At 47.3% G+C, this 15,070-nt stretch overlaps 1 protein-coding gene across 2 annotated transcripts in view; it reads right to left on the bottom strand.

Moving 5' to 3' along the window:
* Window positions 1–14,668, bottom strand: part of CCDC120 (coiled-coil domain containing 120) — a 52,857-nt gene extending 38,189 nt beyond the window's left edge. For both annotated transcript variants that reach the window (XM_081939526.1, XM_081939528.1), the window contains exon 1: window positions 13,889–14,668. The gene's annotated coding sequence lies outside the window, so the exon portion shown is untranslated. The remainder of the gene's footprint in view (window positions 1–13,888) is intronic.
* Window positions 14,669–15,070: the final 402 nt, after the last annotated feature.

The raw sequence follows: 15,070 nt of genomic DNA, 5'->3' as shown, positions 1-15,070 counted from the left end.
AAATTTCACCAGTGACGGCAAAGCAGTGAGTCTCCGTCTCTAGAGAAAGAAAGATCATCAACGCTGTTAGATACTTGCTCTAACTTCAGTGGTTTCCACCAAGGTCCTCTGTTCCGGCGGGAACAGAGGTTTAATCCTATTGGTCAAAGGTTCTGACAGCTCCCTATAAAAGGACCTTTGCTGGATTGTTCTCACTTGTTGTACTTAATAAAGAGCCGTTGTTACTATTAAGCCTGTGTGTGCCTATCCATTACCTGATCTAAGAAACGCTACCTTGATCTCACCAAAGAGACAAAAACAAAACACAACATTACAAATCCCTCTAGTCTAGAATCATTTTGTCTAGGAGAGGAATAATACTACTATCAACTTTGTCTACCCATCTCAGAAACAGCTGCAACTTAACAATGCTTCCATACATTCGCTGCTTCCTAATTTCAGACATATGGTCACAGCACACTTACGCATCCTGGGTACAAAGACAAGCATTGTGTAAAGTAAGAAACAAGGAGCTCGCAGGTCACCAGTGCAAGACAACTATACTACAGCTGCTGCTGACTCAGTAGCTATCAAGAGGGAGCAAAAGGCAAAGTGCTTTCAGGATCTCTTCCTCATAAGTCAGGAAATTTTCTGCCAAGGGCTAAAATCCCACAGAGGGTACTTCGTTATGGAATGGTACAAGTGAGTCCAAGTAATGGGGACGAATATTCTGTTTTCATGATGATACACTCCTCTTTTTCTTCTTCCACTTTTTAAATACATCCTCTTACTTCTTTTGTAAGAAGCAGGTGACAGGGAAGGATACACTAAAAACACAGCTACATTAATCGCCTGCAGAGAATTTTCAAAATAGACACAGGGCCTAAAGCAGGGGTGTCAAACTCAATTTTATTGAGGACTGCATCAGGGTTCTGTTTGACCTTGGGGGGCCATGGGGCATGGTGAGTTCAATGTCATTCATCAAGGCTCCATGTTTAGCAGCGACGGCCTTCTGCAGACCTCTGCCAGCAAAAACAGAGCCGCGTGTGTGTGTCGCGCACGGCCTGCCCGGGTTCTGTTTTTGACCACAATGGCCTCCTGCAGCCCTCTGCCAGTGAAAACGGAGTTCGGGGAGGCCAAACGTGGCCCGCCGGGGCTCTGCTTTTGGTTGTTACAGCCTCCTGCAGCTGTCTGCCAGCGAAAACGGAGATCATCGAGCTCCATTTTCGCTGGCAGAGGGCTGCAGGAGGCTGTCGTGGCTGAAAACGGAGCCCGGGAGGGCTGCACATGGCCCTCCCAAGCTCTGTTTTTCCTGGCAGAGGCACCACAGGCCAGATCCAGCCCACCCCTGCCTTTAGTTTAACACCCCTGGCCTAAAGCTTCAAGTATACTTACCCCACCTATAAAGCTGCATATTCTGCATCATGATCTTTCAAACTGAACCCAAGCTAATGTCCAATTACCTCATCTGATGCCTATCACTCTAAAGTCTACAATACAAGTGGTCCCTGGGTTACAACCACTCATTCAGCGACTGTTCAAACTTATAACACTGTTGAATGAGTGGTACTTATGACTGGTCCTTGAAGATCCATTGTTCCAGCACCCCCCCGCCCCATCATGTGCTTGCAATTTGGACACTTGGCAAACCAGCTCACAGTTATGATGGTTTCAGTGTCCTGCAGTCACATGATCTCCATTTGTGACCTGCCCTGCTGACTTTCCATAAGCAAAATCTATGGGGAAGCTGGCAAGGAAGTTTGCCCCTGCAAACTTTCCCTCCTGGAGAAATCCCACAACAGCTTTAGGGGTTCCAGAGATATTGTACTCCATAGCATCCATCCACACTCTCTACATGTAGCCTTCAACTTACGACCACAGTTGAGCACAACATTTCTTTTACTAAGTGAAATGTTTGTTAACTGAGTTTTTCCCTTTTTTAATGACTTTTCTTGCCACAGTTGTTAAGTGAATCACTGCAGTTCTTACATTAGCAACACGGTTGTTAAATGGAGTGGCTTCTCCATTGACTTTGCTTGTCAGGCGGTTGCAAAAAGGAGATCACATGAACCCGAGACACTGCAACCGTCATAAAATATGAGTCAGCTAGCAAGCCTCCAAATTTTGATCACATGACCATGGGGACGCTACAATGGTTGCAAGTGTGAAAAACGGTCATAAGTCAGTTTTCAGTGGTGTTGTAACTTAGAATGGTCACTAAATGAACTGTTGTAAGTCGAGGACTACCTGGATACCTGTAGGGCCCAGCAGCTACCCGCCATCTTGTCTACTTGCACTCTGTAGCATATATCTGTCCACAGGACCACCCATTCAGTCGCAGTCCAGCCTGGCTCACCCACAGCCCCTGCAGAGCCACCTGTAGGCATTGCAGATCTGCCTGAGCTCCATAGCACCTACCCACAGTAACACACACACACACACACACACACCATCAAGTAGAAAGCTTTGCCAATTAAGGCTCTGCATTTTATCCATATTCAAAGATATATACCGTATTTTTCGGAATGTAAGACGCACGGAGTATAAGGTGCACAAGATTTTGAAGAGGCAAATTTTTTTAAAAAGTTTTTGCACTCTGCAGACCTCCCAAAAACGGCCCATTTTTCGCAAAAATGGGCCTGTTTTTTTTAAAGGCATGAATAGCCTTTAGGAGGCTTGAAGAGTGCTCCAAGGGGCTTGGGGAGAGGCAAAATTGAGCTAAAAGGGCTCATTTGTCACTCATTTCTGCCCTCCCCAGCCCCCAGGAGCACTCTGGAAGCCTTCTAAAGGCTATGCACTGCCATTTTTGCAAAGGGGATGGGGTTTCGGAAGGCAAAAAGTGCTGTATTCAGTGTTAAGACACACCCAGTTTGTCAGCCTCTTTTTGAGGGGAAAAAGGTGTGTCTTATACTACGAAAAATATGGTATATGCCCATCGCAAAAAAAGGAATTAGCTACACAGAAGAGTGTTACATTTATATTTACTGACACAAAATCGTTTGTTGTGAAAGCGACTGCCTGCGAAGGCTCCTGGATTGGGGCTGAAAGGCGAAAGGGAAAGAGTATGCTCCTTCTCTTATTTGGGTAGACCAGGTCGCCCTGACAGAAAAAAAAAAAAACATTTCTACACAGAAGAGGTAACTATGGATATAGTTGACCCTTCTTAACCTTATTTCATTACATTTTGTTTTAAAGTCACTGCATTTATTTTTATAAAAATCTTCTCAGCAAGTTTAAAAAAAAAAAGAATTAATTTGGTGAACATAGCTATTTCAATACTTCCCACACAAGGCAGACTACAGCCCGGCTATACTTTGACATTTGTACCATGCTGAGTTCCGTAATTCTCCCATAAAATAATATTTACAAAAATGCCTGTGAGAGAGGGAAAAGCATATATTGCGGCAGCTATCGTGTGGGAAAGGGCATTCTAGGGAAATTGCATGCGAAAATACATTATCAGACAAGATTGCACGCAGAAAGCCAAACATTAGAAGAATTACATGTTTAAATTTGAGTAGTGACTTTTTAAAGAAAAAAAATGAAACTCGGTGCAGAAGCCGACTCAAACAACTATAAGGTGTGAGAAATGAATGAGCTCAAAACTGATCATTTTCCCTACCCTGAATAACAGACCTGGTCTTATACCAATACAGTCCTCGATTTACAACAATTCATTTAGTGACTGTTTGACGTTATGACACTAAAAATGTGACTTATGACCATTTTGCACAGTTACAACCATTGCAGCATCCCCATGATCGTATGATCAAAATTCAGACGATTGACAGCTGAACTCATATTTATGATGGCTGCAGTATTCTGGGGTCCTGTGATCCCCTTTGGCGAACTTCTGGCAAGCAAAGTCAATGGGGAAGCCAGATTCACTGAAAAACCATGTCACTCGTTTAGCAACTACAACGATACACTTAATTTCTATGGCAAGAAAGATTGTAAAATGAAGCAAAACTCGCTTAACAAAAGTTTCACCTAGCAACGGAAAATTGGGGTTCAATTGTGATCGTAAATTGAGGATTACCTGTATTGATAAGTCTCTAGCTGTACGCTGATTTGTATCCAATAATCTGAGATTATTAGTCAAAATGTCCTGTTCAAAGCAAAATAAGTACCAAAGAAATGTCTGCGCTTTGGCAAATTTCTTGCAGTTGGATGATGCTCTTAGCCGTTTCCAGGAGCCACGGGGTGCTTCATTTCTGGCCCTCAGAAAATAAGTGAATTAATGATACAACAGGAATGGAAAGGAGCATGAATGTTTCAGGAGGTTTAAAAGAGCAAAGTGATTGCCTTGAGCCTCTTATATTCTTCCCAGAAGTACAAAAATGGGCTTTTTCAAGATATTCAATGAAGCTAGTATAATTTAACTTGAAAACAGCACCATTTTTCAAGGGGTTGTTTTAAAGAATCAAGCAAGTCCTTTAAGTCTTGCTAGACATGTACAGGGAGTCCTCAAGTTATAACAGTTCCTTTAGTGGCCATTCAAAGTGACAACAGCACTGAAAAAAGTTGAGCTACAATCGTTTTTCACACTTATGACCATTGAAGCATCCCCATGGTCATGCGACCAAAATTCAGATGCTTGGCAACTGACTCTTATTTATGACGGTTGCAATGTCCCTGGGTCATGGGATCCCCCTTTGTAATCTGCTGACAAGCAGAGTCAATGGAGGAAGCCAAAGTCACTCAACAACTGTATTACTAATTTAACTGTAGCGATTCACTTAACAAATGTGGCCAGAAAAATAGTAAAGTGAGGCAAAACTCAGTTAACGAATGTTTTGCTAAGCATCAGAAATGGTGTGGTTGTACGTTGAGGACCAACTGTATACAAATTCAATTTTGTCCCTCGCCCAATCCATATTTTCCACAACGAAGAGTCAAAAATGTTGATTGCTCTACTCTCAAAGCACTTTTAATTACAGTAATAAACTTGGCCATATAGGTAGGACCCAAGGAAAGTACAATACTTGTAATATTTTAAAAGAAATTAATGTTACCCCTACTAGACAGGAGATTAAAAAATCTTGCCAAATCAAACGCCATTTTAACCCAATCACCGGCTTACCTTTCTGGTAAACGTCTACCATAACAACACCATATAAGATAAACTCTGTGTAAAAAATAAAGAACCCCCCCCCACCCATCCTCGTGAATTGTAAACATTTAGATATGAGGGCATGACATAATATAACATCTATATCTCTTAAGAGAAGGTGGACTACATTAACAATAAACCAGAAATCAAGTATGCAGAGATGTAGATCCCCTCCCACAGCTCCCACTCCAGCTATATTTTTCATCCAACAATTTTGGTGAAATGTCAGCCTTCCCTTCTCCCACCTTTTTGGGATGCCCAGACGTGATTTGATTATTTGCAACTATCAGTGGTTGTATTCAGCCAGTTCGGACTGGTTCTGGTGAACCGTTAGTGGTGACTTGTGGGTAGGGCAGCTCAACCGCCCTGGCGTTATGCTGTCCTATTTAGCCACATTTCCTAAGCTGCGTGCATGCATGCAAGCTGCGTGTGTGAGCAAAGCGCATGCATGGAAGGCCCCACGCATGTGTAAAAGGCATACGCACGCTCACATTTTCAGTGCGCGGTGAACCAGCGGTAAAATTATGTGAAACCAGTGGTGGGATTCAAATAACTTAACAACCAATTCTCTGCCCTAATGATTTCTTCCAACAACCAGTTCACCAAACTGCTCCCGAAGTGGTGTGAACTGGCTGAATCCCACAACTGTGTGAAACCCACTTCTGGCAACTATGCAGGAGAGTAAGGAGTAGTGCCAAAAAAAAAAAAAGAGAGAGAGAGAGAGAGAGAAACCATCTCTCCCCAGACTTGTACATCTGAGGATTTTTTTCAGCAGAATATTTGGGCTATTAGATTTCTCCCCTCTCTGTGACTGGAGGGGAGAACAGATTAAGGCAGCTGAAAGCTTTTCCATCTCCTAGTCCCGGGCCTGCTTCCCATTCATTCCTCTCTCTCTCTCCACAGAAGGTGGGGATTAGAAAGTTGGCAAGAGAAAGAAGAGCACCTGACCCTTCTAGGATAATTTGCCTTGGGCCCTCCCAGGAGCTGGACTGAGCTGGGCTAAGCTCCCTGCTGACAGAGTTGGAGGGCTTAACTCCTTAAATCCTTTCTCACAGCAAGGCAAAAGTCCAGTTTCTAATCTACTCAACGGCCAGATCTCCTTTCTCTTTCAAGAGCTCCGGGATTCCTGGTTCTCAGCCCCATCCAACCCTCTTGTAACGCAGGAGACTTTGGAAAGGGAAAAGAAGGAAAGGGTGGATGAAGGAATGTGGATTTGGAGTCTGGAAATCTCCACTTTGCACAAAAAATACAATGGGTAAATACCCAATACTGTCACAGAGATCAGCGTGTGAAAACCAACAGAATGTCAGATCCTACGTCCTGAGACAGACTTCCCCTCTTAAAAAGAAACAAAAATCATCGATGTGATTGCAGGAAAATTTCTGCTCAATTCATCTTGCTCTTTTTGGTACATTTAAAAAATTCCCTGTTAATAATACTTTTTCAGCCAGTAAGTTCAAGGTGACAGATGGCAGGTTGACTGCAGCATCCTTTGATTTGGACCCTATCCCAAACTCACAGCACTCCCCCCAAAGCAAATAAATATCAAATAGTCACTAAACTGTTGCAAATTATTTCCTCCTTCCCTGACTTCTTTAGAGGAACAGAGCAGTCCTGTAAGGAATTGGCTATCGTGGCACAAAAAAAAAAAAACAGGTCCCCTGCTTTTTTTTTCAATTTGGACCTCCTGTTTTGAAGTGCCTTCCTGTGGGATAGTTAATAATTTTATGAAAAAAATCATAGAAAGATTATATACATCTATAGACCTTGTTAGATTCTCTCCCTTCCCATTTTTAGATACAATGGTGTGTGTCTTGTTTCCAAGAGATCTGCTGAGGCTTCACATATTATACGGAGCAGAATCTATGCTTCTACTGAAAGTCTTACGCTGACAACATCACTGCTTCTAATCCCCTTTTGGACCTTGGAGAACCTATTTTGAGTTGCAGATGCTTCTCAGCTGAGGACCCAATTTATGCTGTGATATATTGGTCCTCCTGCAAATGCTCAAGATTCTTGGTTTGATTTGATGTAATAGGGTGAAGCAATTACTCTGTTTCCTTCCCAGTTCTCACAGCTTCTTCTAGTTAAGCCACTTGGGGGGTACAAGGAAGAGTGGGAAGGATACACCAAACTAGGTCAGTGTAGCAAGAATGTATTCCTTGTTCGCATGCACTGGGCCAGCTATTGCTTTGTGTTAGATATTAACATATATCGGGGAAAGTCTTCCCTCTGGTCCGCTCCTACAGCGGGAAACAGGTATCCCTCTGATTGGTCGAGGGGCGTACCCAATCCCTATAAAAGGGGAACCCTCCGACTACCGAACAAGCTGGATCACTACTATCACTAATAAAGAGCTATTAAGTCACTTCGTGTCCGCAGTCTGTCTCTCGTTACCCAGATCTAACATTGGCGACGAGGGTGGGATTGAGAGACAGATAGGACGAAGAACGCTACTCCAGAATCTCCGGATTTGATCCAGCCCAGGAATTCGGCAGCAATTCCGACAGCCATCTCAGATCACCGAAGCGCGGCAAATTCAAACTGAGAAGATGGCGATGCATGCTCCCCCCGCTCCTTTCGACCCAGAAAACGACGAATGGGAAGCTTTCATGATTCGTTTCGAGTGTTTCCTCGAAGCAAACGAATACACGGGGATCACCGATGCGAGGAAGAAAAACATCTTCCTCGGCTACTGCGGGAAGGAAGTCTTCAATACGGCCAGAGACCTCACTGCGCCTACTCCAATACAGGCAGTATCGTGGACGACGTTGCAACAAACTCTGCAAACTCATTACGCGCCAAAACCTTCCCGCCATGTCTGCCGCAAGGAATTCAACATGAGGACTCAGAAGGCGGGAGAATCAATCAATCAATATGTTGCAGCCCTACGAAAAGCAGCAGCTCACTGCGAATACAGAGATTTGGAAGAGCACATCTTAGAGCGGCTCATCTGTGGGGTAAGAGACATTTCGTTGCAAAAGAAGATGTTGGCAAACCCGAATTTAACCCTACAGGCAGCGTTAAACGAAGCAAGAGCGTCAGAATCAGCGGAGAAATCAGCGGTGACCATACAACGAGGGGCCAGCGCATACCAGCCAGCACCGAGACAAACCAGAGTTCACTATGAGGACACAAGCCCCGACTACGAGAATCCCGAGTTCGAGGACAGTCACCTAATGCAGAGCAGTCACTTGAGGCCTGGGGGGAGACCCGGATCCCGTTTGCCGCCCTGCGCAAGCTGCGGAGGGAATCACCCCAGGTCTACTTGCAGGTTCAGGAACGTTGTTTGTTCGCACTGCAACAAACTTGGGCACATCGCACGAGTGTGCCGGAGCGGAGTCCCTGCCTCACGGCAGCCACCCATGTACCGCCAACAGAAGCCCAACCCAGGGGCTTGGCGAAACCAAAAAGGGCGCCCAGAGAGAAATCCACAAGTGTTTACCCAGAGAGAAAATTTCCAAAGAGCTGAACGAGCGTATTCCCAGAGAGATTACTCACAAGAAAGTGAGCGAGCGTATCCCCAGAGAGAATACACACAAAGAGCTGAAAGAGCGTTCTATCAAGACGCTCAACGAGAGTATTTTCAGGATGTTGACGGTGAGATAGAGTTGACCCAGAGAGAGGAGTTGCGAACGTATCTCACCACAATACATCAGGTCCGCCCTAAGCGGCCAAAAAGGCTGAGAGTCACAGTCCTCTTGGAGGGCTCACCCTGCGAGCTAGAAGTTGACACAGGATCAACCCTGACGATCATTTCATGGGCATCCATGAAGCAGGCTATCCCTAGCCTCAGAAAGAGCCAACTACACGCCCCAGACGTCCTGCTACGAGACTACCAGGGGAACCAAGTCCCCATCGTGGGCCAAGGCACATTCCACATCCGTTTCAAGGACATCGAAGCCCAGCTGCCCGTGACCATCGCCAGCGCGCCATTGCAGAACCTTCTGGGGCTTGATTGGTTTGAAGCCCTGGGGTTAGAAGTCACCGGGATCAACGCCGTAAGAAACAGCAGCGCTGAACAGATTTTTAAGGAATTCGAGGACGTGTTCAGCCCCGGTCTTGGTAAGTATGTGGGTAAACCAATATCATTCAATTTAGACCCCAAAGTGGCGCCAATCCGACTTAAACCAAGACGAGTGCCTTTTGCACTCCGCCCTAAAATAGACAAAGAGATAGATAAGTTAGTGGAGCAAGGAATCCTTGAACCGGTAGATCACGCGCGCTGGGAAACGCCCATCGTGACCCCAGTCAAGCCAGACGGATCAGTCCGCATCTGCGCGGACTATAAGTGTACAATTAATGTCGCGCTACAACAGAGCGCATATCCTGTGCCAGTAGTACAACACTTATTGCACTCGTTGGGACCAGGAAAGGTATTTGCAAAGTTAGACATGGCACAAGCTTACCAGCAACTGCCAGTTGATAGCGCCACAGCGGAGGCCCAAACTATAGTGACGCATAGAGGAGCATTCAAATGCAACCGGCTACAATTTGGCGTAAGCATTGCCCCAGGACTGTTCCAGAGCGTCATGGAACGACTGTTGCAAGGGATACCAGGAGTCGTCCCCTATTTTGACGACATCTTGGTGTCAGCTGCAAACGAGGAGCAATTAAACAAAAGAGTCAGATCTGTTTTGGCCAGAATCAGAGAAAAGGGTCTCCGCCTTAAAAAAGAAAAATGCCAAATTAACGTGCCCAGCGTAGAATTCCTGGGTTATAGAATCGATGGTCAGGGAATACACCCCACTTCAAAGAAAATTAAGGCGATCCAGGACGCCCCCACACCACGAAATCAGACCGAGTTGCAGGCCTTCCTCGGATTACTTAACTTCTACAGCGTTTTTCTGAGGCAGAAAGCGACCGTTGCTGAGCCACTACACCGTCTACTCCAGAGGAACGCACCATGGAAATGGGGACGATCAGAAGCTGCAGCTTTCGCCGGGGTAAAGCGCCTGCTCACCACTGACTCACTGCTTGTTCAATACAGCCAGACCCTACCGCTGGTATTGACCTGCGACGCATCACCTTTCGGAGTTGGAGCAGTCCTCAGCCACAGGATGCCCGACGGAAAAGAAGCACCCATCGCGTTCTACTCCAGGACTCTTTCATCGGCCGAAAGGAATTACAGCCAAATGGACAGGGAAGCGCTGGCTGCCGTCGCGGGAGTAAAGCGTTTCCACGAATACCTCTATGGACGTGATTTTGAACTGATCACAGATCACAAACCGCTGTTGGGACTTTTGGCGGGAAACCGCCCCACTCCGGTCTCCCTTTCTCCTCGCATGACCAGATGGACTGTTTTCCTGGCTGCGTATTCATACAAATTGATACATCGACCGGGCTCCACTCTTGGACACGCAGACGCACTCAGCCGTTTCCCATTACCTGACATTCTGCCAGACCCCACTCCAGAAGTACCGGTATTGCTCATTGACTGTTTGGATTCAGGACCGGTTTCTTCCTACGATGTTGCAAGATTCTCCTCTAAAGACAATTTAATAAAGCAAGTTCAAACTTGGGTTTGGAGGGGGTGGCCAAAGGGAAATGTGGGCCCGGAATTCAAAATGTTTTGGTCAAAACGGGACGAGCTCTCAGTATTACAAGGATGTTTGTTGTGGGGGGATCGAGTTGTTATTCCGTATGCTTTACGTAAAAATGTACTAGATGCTTTACATATGGGTCATCCGGGGATTGTTAGAATGAAGGCGTTAGCAAGAAGTTACGTGTGGTGGCCAAACATGGACAAAGAAATAGAGGAGTGGGTGGCCACTTGTGACCCATGCCAGGAATCGAGACCAGCACCCCCGGAAGCGCCCGCCACAGAATGGGAGAAACCCAAAGCACCCTGGTCGCGAATACACATCGACTTCGCAGGGCCATTCCAAGGTCAGACTTTTTTTATAGTGGTAGATGCATACTCAAAATGGCTAGATGTAGTCCTAATGACTTCAACCACGGCAGAGGCAGTCGTAAAGGTTCTACGGCGACTCTTCGCCACCCATGGCCTGCCAGATCTCCTCGTATCCGATAACGGGCCCCAATTCACGGCCATGCACTTTGAAACATTTTTAGCAGGGTTGGGAATCCGGCATGCCCTCATCGCGCCATTCCATCCAGCATCAAACGGACAGGCGGAGAGAATGGTGCGATTCGCAAAAGAGGCCCTCGCCAGGATGGGTCCAGGTGATTGGCAAACACGCATTGACCATTACCTCCTCATTCAACACATTACCCCGAGCGCATCGACGGGTAGGAGCCCCGCTGAACTACTCATGGGTCGTCGACTACGGTCTCACCTAGACCGGCTCCACCCGAATTACTCTGCCACGGCTCCCCCAGACTCTACAAGTAAGATCCGATCTTTCAGGGTAGGGGATTCAGTATACGCTCACAACTACACGGGGGGAACATTGTGGATGCCGGCAAAGGTCATTGGCATCACGGGTCCACGATCGTATTTGCTAGAGCTAGAAGATGGGCGGAATTGGAAAAGGCACATCGATCAACTACGGGGTCGCCTAGCACACTCCAACCTTCGAAATGAAGACGAAAGTTTCCTGTCTACGGAAAGTCAGCCACAAGAAAACCCCATCATAGGAAACAACGACGCCGGCGAGCCAAGCGTAGAACAGGACTACACGCACGTAGCAGAGCAACCCCCAGACAACGCAACCGAACAAACTCCTGAACGCCCGAGCAACGAAGGCACAAGACCTCCAGAACGGGAAATAGAAAAAGCACCCGATCCTGCAACTACTTCAAACCAACCCACAACCAGTCCTGCAACCACTTCAAGCCAACCCGAACTACGACGTTCCTCCCGAGCAAGACAAACACCCACCTACTTAAAGGATTATGTTACCTACCGCAACGTCCCATCTAGGAGGGGAGGGATGTTAGATATTAACATATATCGGGGAAAGTCTTCCCTCTGGTCCGCTCCTACAGCGGGAAACAGGTATCCCTCTGATTGGTCGAGGGGCGTACCCAATCCCTATAAAAGGGGAACCCTCCGACTACCGAACAAGCTGGATCACTACTATCACTAATAAAGAGCTATTAAGTCACTTCGTGTCCGCAGTCTGTCTCTCGTTACCCAGATCTAACACTTTGCGATTAGAAAGAGCTCTCAGAAGTTTGAATTTCCAGCAGAGACAGCCATTAATCCTGCTAGACATCGAACTAATAGGAAGCAAAGACAAGGAATACTCCTTTTCAACTAGGCTTTTTACCCTTCTGATACGTAAGCTTTGGACCCACAGCGTCCCATTGTTTTGCCCCTGATATCAGGCTGGAATGCCTCTCCTACCGATTTCTGTTTTGTTTCACTCACTCAGTGTTTAATTGGTTCCTGTTTATCCTGCGATAGGAGATGGCTTTTGTCTGTCTGCGAGTGTGTATGTCACAGATTTGGCATCAGGGTCAGTGGCATTTCCTTTGGGACAGATGTTCAAGGGCCTTTACAGCCAAATGGACAGAACAGCCTCCCAAACACAGCACATGGCTCATTTATTTTGAAATAAAGTTAATGCACCTGTAATAATCCAAAAAGCTTCCTCCTAAGATCATTTGAAGTAAAATAACACACACAATCAGTATCTTGCATAAGGCATTCGGAGTCACTGCTTCCAGTGAACAAACTGCCACTGCTCGTTGAAGTTTGTTTCTAAAGAGATTTTCTCCCCCAAATAGCACCAAAAGACTTCCAAAAAGGTAGACACATCTCAGGTAAGGAGAGTGTGAATGTTCATTGGTGGGATTTCCTTCTCCACTGGGTTGTTTCCAAGTGTGAAAGTGAAAAGCTATTTATGGCATGCTTTTTCACTCAAGCTCTGGGGTTCAAGGTAGCTCATGCCAGAGAGCTATTAGCCCAGACCGAGCCACAGCTCTGTACTGGAGGAAGCAGGGAAAGAGGTTACCTACAGAATCTACTTCAGAGAACCCTCAAAGTCACCCAAAGTGTCACCTGTCTCTCTAATGAAGTCTCTGCCCTCTGTTGATTCCGGAGGGTAAATCCTTTGGAGGTGCTTCCCTGTGAGAAAGCAAAGCCAACTTGCCCTTATATTATATCCATTCAGAAGCTCACAAAATTGTCATTGTGAAATGCGAGATGCTGGTCTGCCCTGCAAAAGACTGGAATGGTGCTGGAGCACAATTTGAGAGGGCTGGCCTGCAGAGGAAGGAAAAGTTAAATACTCCCCCCCTCCCCCGAGTTTGCATGCTGCCCCTTTCCCACCCTCTGGACATTCCCTGCTGCATTGAAATAGGCCTTTCTGGGCCACAACCTTGCTGTGGATTCCAGAAGTGCCCAGCAAATTCCTGTCTTTCTTTTGCCAAGGTCTCATCTGTAAAATGGGAACATCAGGGGCAAAAAAAAGGGTACTTTACAGAAATACACCATGCATTGCCCTGATTATCTGCTTTAAAATGAAAATAAAAAGGGCTTAATCCAAGCCCTTTCCTGTTCCCTGACCCTCCCCTCGCCCCACTCACTCCTTCAAAGCTTCCTTCAAAGCTTGACTCAAAGCTAGCAAATTCCTATGGAGGCCAAAGGTCCCCCAGCCCAATTCTGCCCCTTTTGTGTAGTTTCAATCTCCTCCCCCATCTCCCCAGGCCCCAAGAGCATGGATATAGGACCGGACCAAGGGCTAAAACACACACCCTCCCTCTTTTCGCTCCCCCCCTTGCAAACTTTTAAGGTGGGAGGGCTGCAAACTACAATAGGAGCAGACACCCTCCCGCCGCCCAAGATTCCCCGTTGTCTCTGCCCAAATCCCGGGAGGGATTCCTTACCATTCGCTTCTCCCCAAGACGGCGGCGATTTTTTTTTTGTCCCCCTCTGGTTAAGCGAGTTGAGTCTGATTTTTCTGCCATCCAGAGCTCGGCTGGGCAGAAGAAAAGAAGAGGCGTGTGTGTTTGTGTGTGTGTGTGTTGTGTGTGCGTGTAGCAGCCGGCGGCCGGCCGAGGATCTTCACTCCCAGCACCGACCCAATCTCCAATCGGGGAAGGGAGCTTTCTTCGACCTCATCTTGAGGGCGCTGGGTGGGCTCCGGCCGAGGAAAATCCACCCCTCCTCGGGGTTTCGATCAGGCAAACGAAACGAGGCGGGGGATCGGGGAGGACAGGATAGAAGGCGGCCGGAGACTGAAGGCGGTGGGAGGGAAGGAGGGAGGGTGTGTGTGTGTGTTTTGTGTGTGTGTAGGGGGGGTGCGGTTATTGTTTGTTTACCTCCTCGCGTCCTGCCCCTGACGGCTCTTCATCCCCTCGCCGCGGTGCCTGCTTGTCTGTGTTATGTCTCCCGCTTTCGCGCGCGCACACACACATACACGCAGAGACCGGCTGTACCGTAGCGTGGCTGTCGGCTGCACACCTCCAGCGTATGGTGTGGTGTCTCGGTGTGTGTGTGAGAGAGAGCGCGCGCGCGTTATTCTCCCCGACGTCTGCCTTAACCCTTCGGCGGCTGGAAGGAGATCCGCATACAGCCGTGCTGTACCGGGTGTGCTAGGCGGACGGGGCTGCGAGGCGGGGGGCTTCCCTTCCTTCAAAGGAAGCGGTCGCGCTAGGGAAAGAAGAGCGGAGGGTCGAGACTCAGCGGGGGCTTCCCTCCCCTTCTCGGAAGGCTTGACACGCCCTCTTTCGCACCTGAAAGACGCCTTCGTCTTTTATCTCCCGGTGGGAAGGGAGGGGGCAGGCAGGGGTTTGTTACCCAGGGCGGAGGGGGAAAGGGGGGCATGCTGCGTATGCTCAGAGGCTCCCTCTTCCTTCCAGTTTTGACCACCTGGGAATTGCCGTTGTTGTTTTTTTTTAAAGCCAACCGTTATTAAATATTTGAAGAAATCTGCAAATGGAAAGTCTGGGGGCGCTTTCGCCAGTTTCCCCTCCGTCTTGCCAACCCATTTATTCACGATAGTGCCGTCCTGATCCCCAGCCCTAAATTTAAGCTACCACCACCACCACCACCAATCTTCCCAAAGA

The sequence above is a fragment of the Natrix helvetica genome (genome assembly GCF_964273705.1).
Source record: "Natrix helvetica genome assembly, chromosome: 1".
NCBI classification, from domain to species: domain Eukaryota; kingdom Metazoa; phylum Chordata; class Lepidosauria; order Squamata; family Natricidae; genus Natrix; species Natrix helvetica.
This window is presented reverse-complemented; position numbering and strand designations above follow the sequence as displayed.